General features: G+C 43.8%; 1 pseudogene; it reads right to left on the bottom strand.

Moving 5' to 3' along the window:
- Positions 1 to 1064: 1064 nt before the first annotated feature.
- LOC128931516 (cytosolic acyl coenzyme A thioester hydrolase pseudogene) lies at positions 1065 to 9552 on the bottom strand (annotated as a pseudogene).
- Between the last annotated feature and the right edge of the window lie 6086 nt (positions 9553 to 15638).

Genomic DNA, 15638 nt, shown 5'->3' with positions numbered 1-15638 from the left:
ATGAAAAATGTAACCAGACAGCAGATTGTATATTCAGATTGTATATTTTATCAGCTGCTTGAGATTTTTTTTTCTTTTGGGATGGATTCTTGCTCTGTCACCTAGGCTGGAGTGCAGTGGTGTGATCTCGGCTTGCCACAACCTCTGCCTCCAGGGTTCAAGCAATTTGCCGGCCGCAGCCTCCCAAGCAGCTGGGACTACAGGTGTGTGCCACCAAGCTCATTTATTTTTTTGGTACTTTTAGTAGAGACAGCGTTTCACTGTGTTAGCCAGGATGGTCTCAATCTCCTGACCTCCTGATCCGCCTGCCTTAGCCTCCCAAAGTGCTGGGATTACAGGCATGAGCCACTGTGCCCAGACGTTTTGTTTTTGAGACAGGGTCTCACTCTGTCACCCAGGCTGGAGTACAGTGGTATGATCTCAGCTCACTGAAACCTCTACCTCCTGGGCTCAAGCCAGCCTCCCACCTTGGCCTCCTGAGTAGCTGGGTCTACAGGTGGAAGCCACCATTCCCAGCTAATGTTTTGTATTTTTGGTAAAGACAGGGTTTTGCTATGTTGCCCACACTGGTCTTGAACTCTTGGTCTCAAGTGAACTGCCTGCCTGGGCCTCCCAAAGTGTTGGGATTAAAGGCATGAGACACCATGCCCGGCCTGCTTGAGATATTCTTTCTTTGTAGGATAATCTACATGGAAGCCTAGTTATCATCAGATTTTCTGGTAAACAGGAATCTAGAGCAAGAAGAATTAGATCATAATCGTAAAAGACGTGTTATCTAATTATAACTGAATGCAATGATTTTAGCCTTAAGAATAGAATCCCCGGCTGGGCACAGTGGCTCACGCCTATAATCCCAGCACTTTGGGAGGCCGAGGCGGGTGGATCACGAGGTCAAGAGATCGAGACCATCCTGGTCAACGAGGTGAAACCCCATCTCTACTAAAAATACAAAAATTAGCTGGGCATGGTGGTGCATGCCTGTAGTCCCAGCTACTCAGGAGGCTGAGGCAGGAGAATTGCTTGAACCCAGAAGGTGGAGGTTGCGGTGAGCCAAGATCATGCCATTGCACTCCAGTCTGGGTAACAACACTGAAACTCCATCTCAAAATAAATAAATAAATAAAATAAAATAAAATCAGAAGAAAACAAATGAGACTGGGTATGATGTCTGAGGCCTGTAGTCCCAGCACTTTGGGAGGCCACTGCTGTAGGATTCCTTGAGCTCAGGAGTTGGAGACCAGCCTAGGCAATATAGTGAGACTCCATATCCCTATGTACAAAAAATTTAAACATTGGCTGGGCATGGTGCCATGCACCTTCAGTCCTAGCTACTTGGGAGGCTGAGGTGGGAGGATCCTTGAGCCCAGGAGGTTTAGATTGCAGTGAGCCGAGATCTTGGCACTGCACTCCAGCCTTGGCAACAGAGTGAGACCCTATATGGAAAAGAAAAGAAAAAGAAAAAAATGAATTTGTAGGTCAAACAAAAATGTTTTAAAATATGTATATCATATTTTAAATGTCATAATGTATAATTTTTAGTATTTTGTTTTTTTGAGATAGAGTTTCGCTCTTGTTGCCCAGGCTGCAGTGCAATGACGCGATCTTGGCTCACCTCAACCTCCGCCTCCCAGGTTCAAGCGACTCTCCTGCCTTATCCTCCCAAGTAGCTGGGATTATAGGCATGCACCCCCATCCTTGGCTAATTTTTGTATTTTTAGTAGAAATGGGGTTCCCCATGTTGGTCAGGCAGGCCCCAAACTCCCAACCTCAGGTAATCTGCCTGCCTTGGCCTCCCAAAGTCCTGGGATTACAAGTGTGAGCCCCCGTGCTCAGCCTTCTTCTTCTTTTTTTTTTTTGTATGAAGAGAAAAAAAGAGGAGCCCAAGAAAAAGGCAGAAGTGCCTATGGCCCCATGATAGCCATAATGTGTGCCTGTGCTGACTGTGGAACAGGGTAGGTAAATGTATCTCATTCTGGGGTTCAGGTGACAGGTCAGGTTGGCTATCATGAGCTGCATTCTCCAGTTAGTCCTTATCAGTTCAAGGTGATTTTTTTTTGAGACGGAGTTTCGCTTTTATTACCCAGGCTGGAGCGCAATGGCGCGATTTCGGCTCACTGCAACCTCTGCCTCCTGGGTTCAAGCAATTCTCCTGCCTCAGCCTCCCAAGTAGCTGGGACTACAGGCACGTGCCACCATGCCCAGCTAATTTTTGTATTTTTAGTAGAGACAGGGTTTCACCATGTTGACCAGGATGGTCTCGATCTCTTGACCTCGTGATCCAACCGCCTCGGCCTCCCAAAGTGCTGGGATTATAGGCGTGAGCCACCGTGCCTGGCCTCAAGGTGATATTTGACCTCATATTTACCTTATGCTTACTCTTCATTCTCAGTTTGGGCAGAGAAGAGCCATGTTATTTATTGGACACCCTCAAGACCTCAACATAAACTATAGGAATATATATTTACTGAATCAAACTGAAGGAGACTGGAGAATCTGTGTAGTGAGCAAGGCTACACTGATCAATGCTGGCTAATTTATGCAGAAATACCATTATTTAACTTCCTTTTTCTATGCTCCATACAGATAAAATCCTTCTTTCTCTCTCTGCGTGTGTGTGCATATATATATATGTATATATATATGCACACACATATATATATGCACACATATACACACACACACACACACACACATATATATATTTAGACAGAGTCTTGCTCTGTCACTCAGGTTGGAGTGCAACGGGGCCATCTTGGCTCACTGCAACCCCCGCCTCCCAGGTTCAAGCAATCCTCCTGCCCCAACCTCCAGAATAGCTAGGATTATAGATACATGCCACAACACCTAGCTAATTTTTGTTATTTCTAGTAGAGACAGGGTTTTGCCATGTTGGCCAGACTGGTCCAAACTCCTGACCTCAAGTGATCTGCCCGTCTCGGACTCCCAAAGTACTGGGATTACAGGTGTGAGCCACTGTTCCCGGCCCAAATCCTTCTGTATTTTGGACTTTGCCAAAAGAAAAATGAGAGAAGTCACTGACATTATCCTATTATCACGCCTGTAATTCCTGCACTTTGGGAGGCCGACGCAGGTAGAATACCTGAGTTTGAAACCAGCCTAACATGGTGAAACCCTATCTGTACTAAGAAGACAAAAAATTAGCCGGTCGTTGTGGCAGATGCCCGTAATCCCAGCTACTTGGGAGGCTGAGGCAGGAGAATCACTTGAACCCTGGAGACGGAGGTTGCAGTGAATCGAGATTTCGTCATCACTGCACTCCAGCCAGAGCAAAAGAGTGAAACTCTGTCTCAAAAAAAAAAAAAGTCACTAATGTTATGTGATATTATGTTTGGAGAGGAAGTTGAGATTATAAATAACATTTTTCAGGTAAATCAGTATATTCTTAGTTTTTTTTTACCCCTTATCTATGTTAGTTACCTGATTAAAAATCCTGGATATTTTGAGTTTTAGTTTTTTTTCGCTCATATTGCCCAGGCTGGAGTGCAGTGGGATAATTTCAGCTCACTGCAACCTCTGCCTCCCAGGTCCAAGCAATTCTCCTCCCTCAGCCTCCTGAGTAGCTGGGATTACAGGTGCCCACCACCATGCCTGGTTAATTTTTATATTTTTAGTAGAGATGAGATTTCACCATGTTGGCCAGGCTGGTCTTGAACTCCTGACCTCAAGTGATCCTCCTGCCTCAGTCTCCCAAAGTGCTGGGATTACAGGCGTGAGCCACCACACCCAGTAGAGTTTTTTGTTTTTCCAGCCAAGCAGCAGCTTTATTAGTGGTGCTGGGTTCTTCCCATACCTTGCAATGTGCTCAGAAGCATTCCCAAGGGTTTCCACAGAATGCCTCCCAGAGCCCAGGACAGCACTGTGTAGCACTGATGCTGAAATCATATAAATGAAGCTTTGGTGTGTAGGTTTGTAGGAGAGTACAGGTTAACATTGATAGAAAACTTCAGACAACACCAGCTCGCAATGTGAATTGGGTTTTTGGCCAAGGGGGTAACTTTTAAGTGACTGGACGCTGGCCCGTTGCCATGGCTTCTCAAAGCCCCAGCAGCAGGAGGAGGGCGTCTAGGGCTGAGGCTCCATGTGGCCCTGTTGCTTCACTTTCATCTGCAGATACCACCCTTTGCCTTCCTCCAAGCCCTTCTCGTCCTCGATCTTGGGCATGAGCTGGGGCACAGCAGCAACCTGCCCTCCTGGCTCAGTGACACATAGGTGAAGGCACTAGCGACCTGGTAGGGCTTCTGAGAGCTGTCCACACCAGCGTCGGCATCCACTGAGACCTTGATCTCCATGGACTTATTGCTTGTGAAGGTCATGCATCCTGAGATGGTGATGACGCAGCCTTTTCTGATCTTGTGAAAATTAATGGTGTTCACAGAAGCTGTGACGATGTTGGTCTTGCAGTGGCGTGCAGCCACAATCCTGGTGACCTGATCAATGAGCTTCATGGTCATGCCTCCATGCATGAAGCTGTGCAGGGTACAGTCTGAAGGCCCCACCAGGTGGATCAAGCTGTAGCTGACAGCTCTGGGTTGAGGACTGGCTGGCTGATGTCCTCGTTCCTCCACTTGGCCTCCATGCACTCCAGCTGCTGGGCTTCCTACTGCTTCCAGCCCTCCTCCTCCTGCTGCTGCTGGGAATACTCAACAGGAGGCACCTCGGGGACCTTGTCCATGTTCTTCAGTAACAGGGGCAAATACCAGAGGGTAGCCTTATTGGCCAGCTTTTTGGCACCTGTGAGGATGTTTTTGGATATCATGTTGACCTGCAACTCCACAGAGTGCTTGGAGGTGTATGTAGGTGATCTCCGAGCTGACATGGGCCACCATGCTGATGTACTTGGGCGACAGGAAGTAGGTGTGCCCGACCCGAGCCAGTATGGCCACACAGCTGGGTTCCAGTATGGCACCCACCTCCTCAATCATCTTCAGGATGGCCCCCCTTGGTCATTGCCGGCCACGTTGGCATCATTTGGCTGCATGATCTGGCAGATCTGGATGGTGGATGGTGTCTTGACGTCTGGGCCCAACCATGCTGGCAGGTTGGGGGGGGCGGCGGTGGTGGCGGGTGACTGGCTGCAGGAGGGTGCAGGTGTCTGGCCGGCCCGGTGCAGAATTGAGTTTTAGTTTTGAGAAAATTAAAGTTTTGGTTGTTAAAATGATTGAAGTTTTGGCTAACTTCAATTTTAAAATTCACCAATAATAAAACTATTATTTATCAATAAGAAGAAATGAGTTAGAAAATATTCAATCCCTTCAATTCAGTTGGGGAATAAACTATTTTTTTTTTTTTAATGAGATGGAGTCTTGCTTTGTCGCTCAGGCTGGAGTGCATTGAGTGGTGTGATCTCGGCTCACTGCAATCTCTGCCTCCCAGGTTCATGCGATTCTCCAGCCTAAGCCTCCCGAGTAGCTAGGACTACATGTGCATGCCACCATGCCTAGCTAATTTTTTATATTTTTTGTAGAGTTGAAGTTTCACCGTGTTAGCCAGGATGGTCTCGATGTCTTGAACTTGGGATCTGCCCACCTTGGCCTCCCAATGTGCTGGGATTATAGGCATGAGCCACCATGACTAGCCCTAAACTATTATTTTTTGAACATCTGACACATATCAAGCATTTACTTAGGTGTCTGGATCCATACTGCAATTTAATTCTTTCAACTGTCCTAGCTGGGCATAGTGTCTCAGGCCTGTAATCCCAGCATTTTGGGAGGTTGATGGGGGAGGATCGCTTGAGCCCAGGAGTTCATAGACCAGCCTGGGCAACACAGTGAGACTGCCATCTCTAAAGAAAATGAAACAAAACCAAACCAGTCCTTTTTTTTCTTTTTTCTTTTTTTGAGACAGGCTCTCACTCTGTCACCCAGGCTGGAGTAGAGTGGAGCCATCTCGGCTCACTGCAACCTCCGCTTCCCAGGTTAAAGCAATTCTCCTGCCTCACTCTCCTGAGCAGCTGGGATTACAGGCCCATGCCACCACGCCTGGCTGAAAACTAGTCCTTTAAATGTAGCGTCCTGGCTGGGCATGATGGCTCACGCCTGTAATCCCAGCATTTTGGGAGGCTGAGGCAGGGGGATCACTTGAGCTCAGGAGTTTGATACAGGCCTGAGCAACATGGCAAAACCCCATCTCTACCAAAACTACAAAAATAATCTGAGGATGGTGGCATGTGTCCGTAGTCCCAGCTACCTGGGAGGCTGAGGTGGGATGATCGCTTGACTTTGAGAGGCAGAGGTTTAGTGGGCCAAGATAATGTCACTGCACTCCAGCTTGGGCAAAACAGTGAGATCCTTTCTAAAAAAAAAAAAGAGAGAAAAAAATTAGTATCCTTATCCTCACTTTAGAATTAAAGAAATTGAGGCTGGGAGCAATTAAGTAACTTTGCAGAGATCATACATTAATGGGATGGCAGCACTAAAAATACGAACCTACACCTAAAGTTTAAAAGCCTGTATTATTTTCCAATTCACCATACTACTTCTCTTAGTAAAAGTAAGTGATGATACTTTATATCTGTCTTGTTTCACATAAATTATAATAAAGCTCCTTTTATCCCTAATGAATTTTCAAGAAATACTGCTTGAATGGTATGGTTGGTTCCTGGTATTTAAATAATGTTATTTAATTTTTAAATGGTACCTCAAGGATATAAATAAATTACGCTTTTCTAACCTTAGTATTTATAATGCAATTATTCTGACTTATTTCATATCCGAGACAATTTTGTCATTCATCTTACATAAAAAAATATGTAAACAGGCCAGATGCAGTGGCTCACATCTGTAATCCCCACACTTTGGGAAGCTGCAGCAGGCGGATTGCTTGAGCTCAGGAGTTTGAGACCAGCCTAGGCAGCATGGCAAAACCCTGTTTCTACAAAAAACATAATTATTAGCTGAACGTGGTGGCATATACCTGTGATCCCACCTACTGCGAGGCTGAGGTAGGAGGATCACCTGAGCCCAGGGAGTTCGAGGCTGCAGTAGGCTATTATCATGCCACTGCACTCCAGCCTGGGTGACAGAGTGAGACCCTGTCTCAAAACAAAAAAAACAAAAAAAAAAACCATAAACATACATGCAGCTTTTTTTTTTTTGCTGTCATTCTGCCATATTTGGAATGTACATTATGATACCATATTCATACACAATATAGTAAATGTATTTAACTTCATTTGCAGGCTATTTAACTCTAGGAGTCGCTTTATGAATACCATTCTGGGACTTTGAAGATTTTCCTAAGTACTTTCTGTCTGTTCAGTACTGGGATACTAATAATAAATAAATAGTAAAAGGATAGTACTATCTATAGTGTTGAAAACACTGACAGAGAAATGGACTTTGTCTTTGGAAAGGTATTAGCCTCAAAGGGTTAAGTAGTCCTAGAACTTGAAAACATATTTTTTTCTTTTTTCTTTTTTTGAGTCTTGCAGAATTAGGCAGAATGGAAACCCATATTTGAATATACCAAAATAGTTATCAGCCAAGGACTCTTCACCCTGGGATTGGTGCTCTTGCCCTGGCCCTAATGCCTTTGCTTTCAAAATACAAACCAGACCAAACCAAACAAAAATGTCTCACACTCCTCAAACTACATCCTAATTAGCAACTTTCAGAATTTATGTTTCAGGCAGGCCATCACCAAACATTGAAAAGTCTAAGTTTTTAGGCAGGGACTGAGAGGAAAATCTAGTGGGTGGAATGTGTTACTTGGCACCAGACTCAGCTCATATTTTTCATAAGCAAACACCACCTTAGCTTGGGGTGAATGTCTTTAAGAACACCTCTGGAGCTGGTCTTCCTCAGCTCAGGAAGGTTTTTTGAAAAGTATAATCCAGTTTTGAGAACCTAAATAATTTCATTACAAAGAACTTTACATTTCCTTTTAACAAGCATTTACAGAAAACCTTTTATGAGGTTGGGCACAGTGGGTCACACCTGCAATCATAGCACTTTGGGAGGCAGGGAATGGTGGCTCATGCTTGTAATCCCAGCACTTTGGGAGGCCAAGGCAGGCAGATCACTTGTGGTCAGGAGTTCGAGACCAGCCTGGTCAGTATGGTGAAACCCTAACTTTACTAAAAATACCCAAATTAGCTGGGCGTGGTGGTGCGTGCTTGTAATTCCAGCCTGGGTGAGTCTCAAAAAAAAGAAACTGTTCTATTTGGGGCATCTGGAAAACTTTACAGGATAAAAAGGCATTTGGATTGAGTTGTAAAACACAAATGAAAGTGAATGACTATGTTAGCCAATGGTTCAACATCACTGGAAAGGATGTACAGTGAGGTGTATGATTACCTCAAATAGAGGAGTAATATAACTGACAGAAAGACATTAGCAGGGATGGTTACCGGATCTAGTTTCCTTATTGGCAAGTGACATGAAAACTTGGCTGGGAGTGGTAGCTCAATCCTATAATCCCAGCACTTTGGGAGGCTGAGGCGGATCACCTGTGGTAAGGAGTTTGCGACCAGCCTGACTAACATGGTGAAACCTATTCTCTACTCAAAATACAAAAATTAGCCAGGTTTAGTGGCAGGTGCCTGTAATCCAGCTACTCAGGAGGCTGAGGCAGGAGAATCGCCTGAACCTGGAAGGTGGAGGTTGCAGTGAACCGAGATCTTGCCATTGCACTCCAGCCTGGGCTACAGAGCAAGACTACGTCTCAAAAAAAAAAAAAAAAAAGGCATAGTTACATGAAGCTGGAGCTCCCACAACATGCTTACAGACAGACAGAGGTATGGCTTCCTGTAAAGTTTCTCACAAAGACACAGAACTGTGGTTGCTATCATACTCAAAGAAGGAGGATTATCCTGGGAATGAGGAAGCTAACCTTGGCATTATCTAGATTTTTTTTTTCTTATTTTTTTTTATTGCATTTTAGGTTTTGGGGTACATGTGCAGAGCATGCAATAGTTGCATAGGTACACACATGGCAGTGTGTTCTGTTTGCTTTCACCCCTTCACCCACATTTGGCGTTTCTCCCCAGGCTATCCCTCCCCGATTTTTTTTTTTTTAATACCGTCTTTGCTAATCCCACCTCCACCCTTTCTTGTCAAGTTTGGAGATTCTGCCTCATGCCTGCCCATTCACTTACAGAGAAATTGGGTAAAACAAAGGTCAATTTCTCAAGCACATTTCTCAGGAGACCTACATTTCAGGGTTATTTGAGGTCATTTCTGCAGGAGTGGCAGCATTTGGAAGCAGAAGGTGAGGGGGTTTGGATTTTATCTTCAAACATGTAGACAAGTATTTTCTCCAAATGTGATATAAAATCATATGTCATGGGATACTCTCTATGAATAGAGGATTTGTGGTCAAGTAAGTTTGGAAATATTTACTACTATATCCCTTTCTTAGAGTTCATAGGTACATTGGCATATTAATAAATTCTTGAGAATTTATTCAAAGAAAAAGCAGAGTGCAATGAGAAGCCCTCCAGTTTCAAAGCAATACGAACTATTTATCCCTATTGAGAAAGGCTAGTAGAAATTAGAGGAGCTGTGAAATTTGTGAGAGGAGAGAGACACAATCAAATTTTATTTTTATTTATTTATTTACTTATTTTTGAGATGGAGTTTTGCTCGTTACCCAGGCTGGAGTGCAATGGCGCGATCTTGGCTCACTGCAACCTCCGCCTCCTGGGTTCAGGCAATTCTCCTGCCTCAGCCTCCTGAATAGCTGGAATTACAGGCACGCACCACCGTGCCCAGCTAATTTTTTGTATTTTTAGTAGAGACGGGGTTTCACCATGTTGACCAGGATAGTCTCGATCTCTTGACCTCGTGATCCACCCGCCTCGGCCTCCCAAAGTGCTGGGATTACAGGCGTGAGCTACTGCGCCTGGCCCTTTTCTTTTTTTTTTTTAAAGACGGGTTCATCATGTTGGCCAGGCTGGTCTTGAACTCCTGACCTCAGGTGATCCGCCTGCCTCGGCCTCCCAAAGTGCTGAGATTACAGGCGTGAGGCATCATGCCTGGCCCCAGATTTGATTTTTCATAAAGTTTTTCACTCAGACTGGAATGCCATTGTTTTTTATTCTTAGAAGGTATATATATATTTTTCTTCTTCTTCTTGGAGACAGTGTCTCACTCTGCTGCCCAGGCTGGAGTGCAGTGGTACAATCTAGGCTCACTACAGCCTCCACCTCCCAGACCCAGGTGATCCTTCCACCTCAGCCTCCCACCTCAGTCTCTCCAGGAGCAGGGACTAAAGGGACGCGCCACCATGCCCAGCTAATTTTTGCATCTGTTGTAGAGATGGAGTTTCACCATGTTGTCCAGGTTGCAAAAATTATCTTCTTTTGGTTGGTTTTCTTAGTACCTTATTCCTTCCTTTAGGATATTTGTTTCCATATTTTAACAGTCTATGCTTGCCTTTTTTGTTTTTCCTTTCTTTCTTTTTTTTTTTTGAGATAGGGTCTCTCTGTTGTCCAGGCTGGAGTGCAGTAGCATGATCTCAGCTCATTGCAACCTCTGCCTCCTGGGCTCAAGTGATCCTCCCACCTCAGCCTCCCAAGTAGCTGGGACTGTAGGTCCATACCACCACACCTGGCTAAATTTTTTTATTTTTTAAATTTTATTTATTTATTATTTATTTTGGTTAAATTTTTTATTTGTTGTAGAGACAGACTTTCCCCACGTTGTCCAGGATGGTGCCTTTTGTTTTTGTTTTTTTTTTGAGACAAAGTTTCGCTCTTGTTACCCAGGCTGGAGTGCGATGGCGCCGTCTTGGCTCACTGCAACCTCCACCTCCTGGGTTCAGGCAATTCTCCTGCCTCAGCCTCCTGAGTAGCTGGGATTACAGGCACGCACCACCATGCCCAGCTAATTTTTTGTATTTTTAGTAGAGATGGGGTTTCACCATGTTGACCAGGATGGTCTCGATCTCTTGACCTCGTGATCCACCCACCTCGGCCTCCCAAAGTGCTGGGATTACAGGCGTGAGCCACCACGCCCGGCTGATGGTGCCTTTTATAGATAAATAATTGCACTAAGAAAATTACATTTTCAGCTGAGTGTGGTGGCCGAAATCCACTCACGCGTGTAATCCCAGCACTTTGGGAGGCCAAGGTGGATGAATCGCCTGGAGGTCTGAAGTTTGAGACCAGCCTGACCAACATGGAGAAACCTCGTCTCTACTAAAAATACAAAATTAGCCGGGCATGGTGGTGCATGCTTGTAATCTCAGCTGCTCGGGAGGCTCAGGCAGGAGAATCACTTGAACCCGGGAGGTGGAGGCTGTGGGCTGTGGTGAGCCGAGATCACAGCATTGCACTCTTGTTGCCTGGGCAACAAGAGTGAAATTCCATATTAAAAAAAAAAAAGAAAATTACATTTTCTACATGATTGAGTCCACTAATATCTATAAGTAATAACCACTATTTATTAAGCCTCTACTTTTATGTATATTCATTATTTTAATTAATCAGAAAGTAGTTTTTATAAATGCCATGAGAGATGAGAAAACTGAGTATTTGAGAGTTTTAAGTAATTTTCTCAGGGCCAGAGCTTGAAATGCCTTAGGTTGAGTGTGGTAAAGCAATCTTACATAAAGATATTGATATTTATTTACTTATTTACTTTAGATACCGGCAATATTATCTACTATTTTGTTTCTACCAAATTTAAAATTGAAAAACATGAGTTCCAGCATATGTTGGTCCTACTTTCTTTTAGTAAAGTTCTTTTTTTTTTTTTTTCTAAAGACAGGGTTTCACCATGTTGGTCAGGCTGGTCTTGAACTCCCGACCTCAGGTGATCCGCCCGCCTTGGCCTCCAAAGTGCTTGGATTACAGGCATGAGCCACCACGCCCAGCCTCTTTTAGTAAAGTTCTTGCAACAATACTATTTTTTTTTTGAGATGGAGTCTTACTTTGTCACCAAGGCTGGAGTGTAATGGCAGATCTTGGCACAGAGCAACCTCCGCCTGCCCGGTTCAAGCCATTCTCCTGTCTCAGGCTTGTGAGAAGCTGGGACTACAGGTACACATCACCACACCTGGCTAAATTTTGTATTTTTAGTAGAGACAGAGTTTCACCATGTTGGTGGGGCTGGTCTTGACCTCCTGACCTCAAGATCTGCCTGCCTCGGCCTCCCGAAGTGTTGGGATTACAGGTGTGAGTCACTGCACCCGGCCAACAATACCATTCTTTTTTTTTTGTTTTGATATGGTGTTTCGCTCGCTGCCTAAGCTGGAGTTCAATGGCGCAATCTCAGCTCATTGCAACTTCCACCTCCCAGGTTCAAGTGATTCTCCCTCCTCAGCTTCCGGAGTAGCTGGTATTACAGGCCTGCGTCATCATGCCCTCCCAAAGTATTGGGATTACAGGTGTGAGCCACCAGGCCGGGCCTAACAATACTATTCTTAGTTGGGAATGAAAACAATATATCAGTTATTGTGTAGAAGAGGAAAAAATCGTGACACAGATTTTCTTGATTTGCCATATGTTTTGTCATAGAGTGATGCTCACTTATTCTTTCACTTAGTAAACATCCATGGAATGTTTATACTGTAAAAGGCTGGGAGTTAGGCAATGAGGAATACAAGGCTGAATGGGAAACTTCAAGGAATTGATGACCTAGTAAGGGAGATTATAAACACGTGAATAATTAAGCAGAATGCTTTAAGTCATAATCAAAGTATAGGAATACAAAGGTGACATAGATTATTAGTACTTTTGGTTGGAAGGAAATAATACTTATGTTCTAAACATAAACATAGACAATCGTGTTTAGAATTTAGCTGTTAAATAGACCAAAGGTGGCCTTAGGTAAACCTAAAAAGTTTACTTTTGACAACTCGGCAATTTGTTTTACAAAAATACAAGACATTTTCCAAAACATAAACTTTAGTCTTTCCTTAAAGGTCAGTTTTTAATCTAAAATGCCAGGATTCACTTTAAAGTATTAAGTAGTAGGCATTTTACCATTCCTCAGATTCATCTGGCACTTTAGAGAATTCAATATTGTCACATAATTCTAACATGACCAATTGTAATAAAACCAATTGGAAGACTGAAGAGAGGAGAGTGTGAGCAGGAGTGTCACCCACAAGACAATCAATAATTCTTTTTTTTTTTTGAGATGGAGTTTCACTCTTGTAGCCCAGGCTGGAGTGCAATGGCACGATCTCAGCTCACTGCAACCTCCGCCTCCTGGGTTCAAGGAATTCTCCTGAATGCCTCAGCCTCCCAAGTAGGTGGGATTACAGGGGTGCCCCACCACACCCAAGTAAGTTTTGTATTTTTAGTAGAGATGGGGTTTCTCCATGTTGGTCAGTCTGGTCTTGAACTCCTGAGCTGAGGTGATCCGCCGGCCTCTGCCTTCCAAAGTGCTGGGATTATAGGCATGAACCAGGGAGCCCAGCCCTAATTCTTAAATGTCTCCTTTTAAATTTAAAGAGACTCAGCTGGGTGGGGTGGATCACACCTGTAATCCCAGCACTTTGGGAGGCTGAGGCAGGAGGATCACCTGAGGTCAGGAGTTCGACACAAGCCTGGACAAGGAGAAACCCTGCTTCTACTAAGCATACAAAAATTAGCTGGGTGTGGTGGCAGGGGCCTACAATTTGGGAGGCTGAGGCACGAGAATTGCCTGAATCTGGGAGGCGTAGGTTGAAGTGAGCTGAGTCGTGCCACTGCCCGCCAGCCTGGGCAACAGAGAGACTCTGTCACTAAATTAAAAAAAAAAAAAAAAAAAAAAATTTTTAAAGAGGCATGATCTCCAATGAGAATGAGCATGATAAACAATACCTTTATCTCAGGTACTAATCTAATGCTGATTGATGCTTCACTCTTTAAAAGATGTGTTGTACTTTTCCCATTGGCTTAGAATTTGAACCAATAAGAAAGGAGGAAATCTTTATAAATATTCATAACCAAAGGCTGGCACTGTGAATGTTGAGTGAAGATTGCTTTGTTCTTCATTTGAGTCTCACTTTCAGAACTTTATGGTATTGATGTTCTTATTGCCATAGTAAGATAAGCTAAGTTTAAATTAAACATTCAGCTTGGGTGTTGTCTTTGTGGCTTAAAATATATTTTCCAACGTTAAGAAGACTTTATTTCTGGCCGGGCTTGGTGGCTCACGCCTGTAATCCAAGCACTTTGGAGGCCAAGGCGGGTGGATCACCTAAGGCCGGGAGTTCAAGACCAGCCTGACCAACATGGTGAAAAAAAAAAACCTTAAAAAAAAAAAAAAAAAGGCTGGGCGTGGTGGCTCACGCCTGTAATCCCAGCACTTTGGGAGGCTGAGGCGGGTGGATCACGAGGTCAAGAGATCGAGACCATCCTGGTCAACATGGTGAAACCCCGTCTCTACTAAAAATACAAAAAAATTAGCTGGGCATGGTGGCGTGTGCCTGTAATCCCAGCTACTCAGGAGGCTGAGGCAGGAGAATTGCCTGAACCCAGGAGGCGGAGGTTGCGGTGAGCCGAGATCCTGCCATTGCACTCCAGCCTGGGTAACAAGAGTGAAACTCCGTCTCAAAAAAAAAAAAGGGACTTTATTTCTTATTGTTCTGACTTAAGATATGATGAATCCTTAACAGATGTTCAAAGGAAAATAATTTAAATGCCAGTTTTTATTATCATGATGAACATATTTCAAAAACAAGATATTAATTTCCTAGACTTCTTTGAAGTTGATAATTACCAGGGTTCTTTCATTTCTGAAGTGGCATATATTACAGTTTTTAGTCTCCTATAATGGCTGTTTAGACAGCCATTATAGGAGACTAAAAACTGTAATATAATGTTGCAGAGTTAATGTTAGGTTCTCAGCAACAGCTATTTATCTCTTGAGATTCTGGGTTATTACAATTTTTTTTTTTTAAGTTTTAAAAGCATTAACGGTTTTCTGTATAGTGATTTTTTTTAAAAGATAAGATGAAGTCAGCGATTTCTTAACATTGGGACTCAAGACCTCTATAAACACAAAACTGATAGAAAAGGAAAAATTCCCTTATGTATTTTTCTATGCGGATGGTTTTATCAGAAAATGTACCATCTTGAGGTCTCTCCTTATATATTACTAGTTTCTTGAAAAACCACTAGAATGTTCTTATTGTGAATGAGTGTTCCAGTTAGACCTAAACGACAAAAACCACTTGCACTTGCCCCAAATTTACACTCTGTTTAAAGCAACTGCCATAACCACCACCAACGTCTCTTCGATGCAAAGGGACACTCTGTCGTGAGGTTATTTCCTTTCTCTATTCTGGGAAAAAAACCACTGAAAGTGGAATGAAAAGTAATTGCAAAGGGAAGGGGATAGAGGAAGGAAAAAAATAGGCACCACCACCACCCAGCAAGCACAGGTGAAAAATTTGCGTATCCCACTCAGCAAGCACAGGTGAAAAATCTGCGTATCCTGAAAACACTGAACATTTCACATCAGAACCCAGAACAGATAAGCCAGGGAAAGCAGAGTTCAGAGGAAAAAAAAATGGTGCAGGGTTGGGGGACGGACTCATACTACAGCGGTCGCAAGAGGGAAGAGTACGTCTTTGCTTCTTCTTGGCACCCGAAAACTCAAGCTCGATCTTGAGGCAAAGGCCAGCGGCTCTGGTTCCACCGGCAAAGGTGCACACATTTTTGAGCTTCCGCCCCCGAGCTC

This window comes from Callithrix jacchus, chromosome 3, assembly GCF_049354715.1.
Source record: "Callithrix jacchus isolate 240 chromosome 3, calJac240_pri, whole genome shotgun sequence".
NCBI classification, from domain to species: Eukaryota; Metazoa; Chordata; class Mammalia; order Primates; family Cebidae; genus Callithrix; species Callithrix jacchus.
The sequence above is the reverse complement of the archived record's forward strand: the minus strand, read 5'-3'. Positions and strand labels throughout refer to the sequence as shown.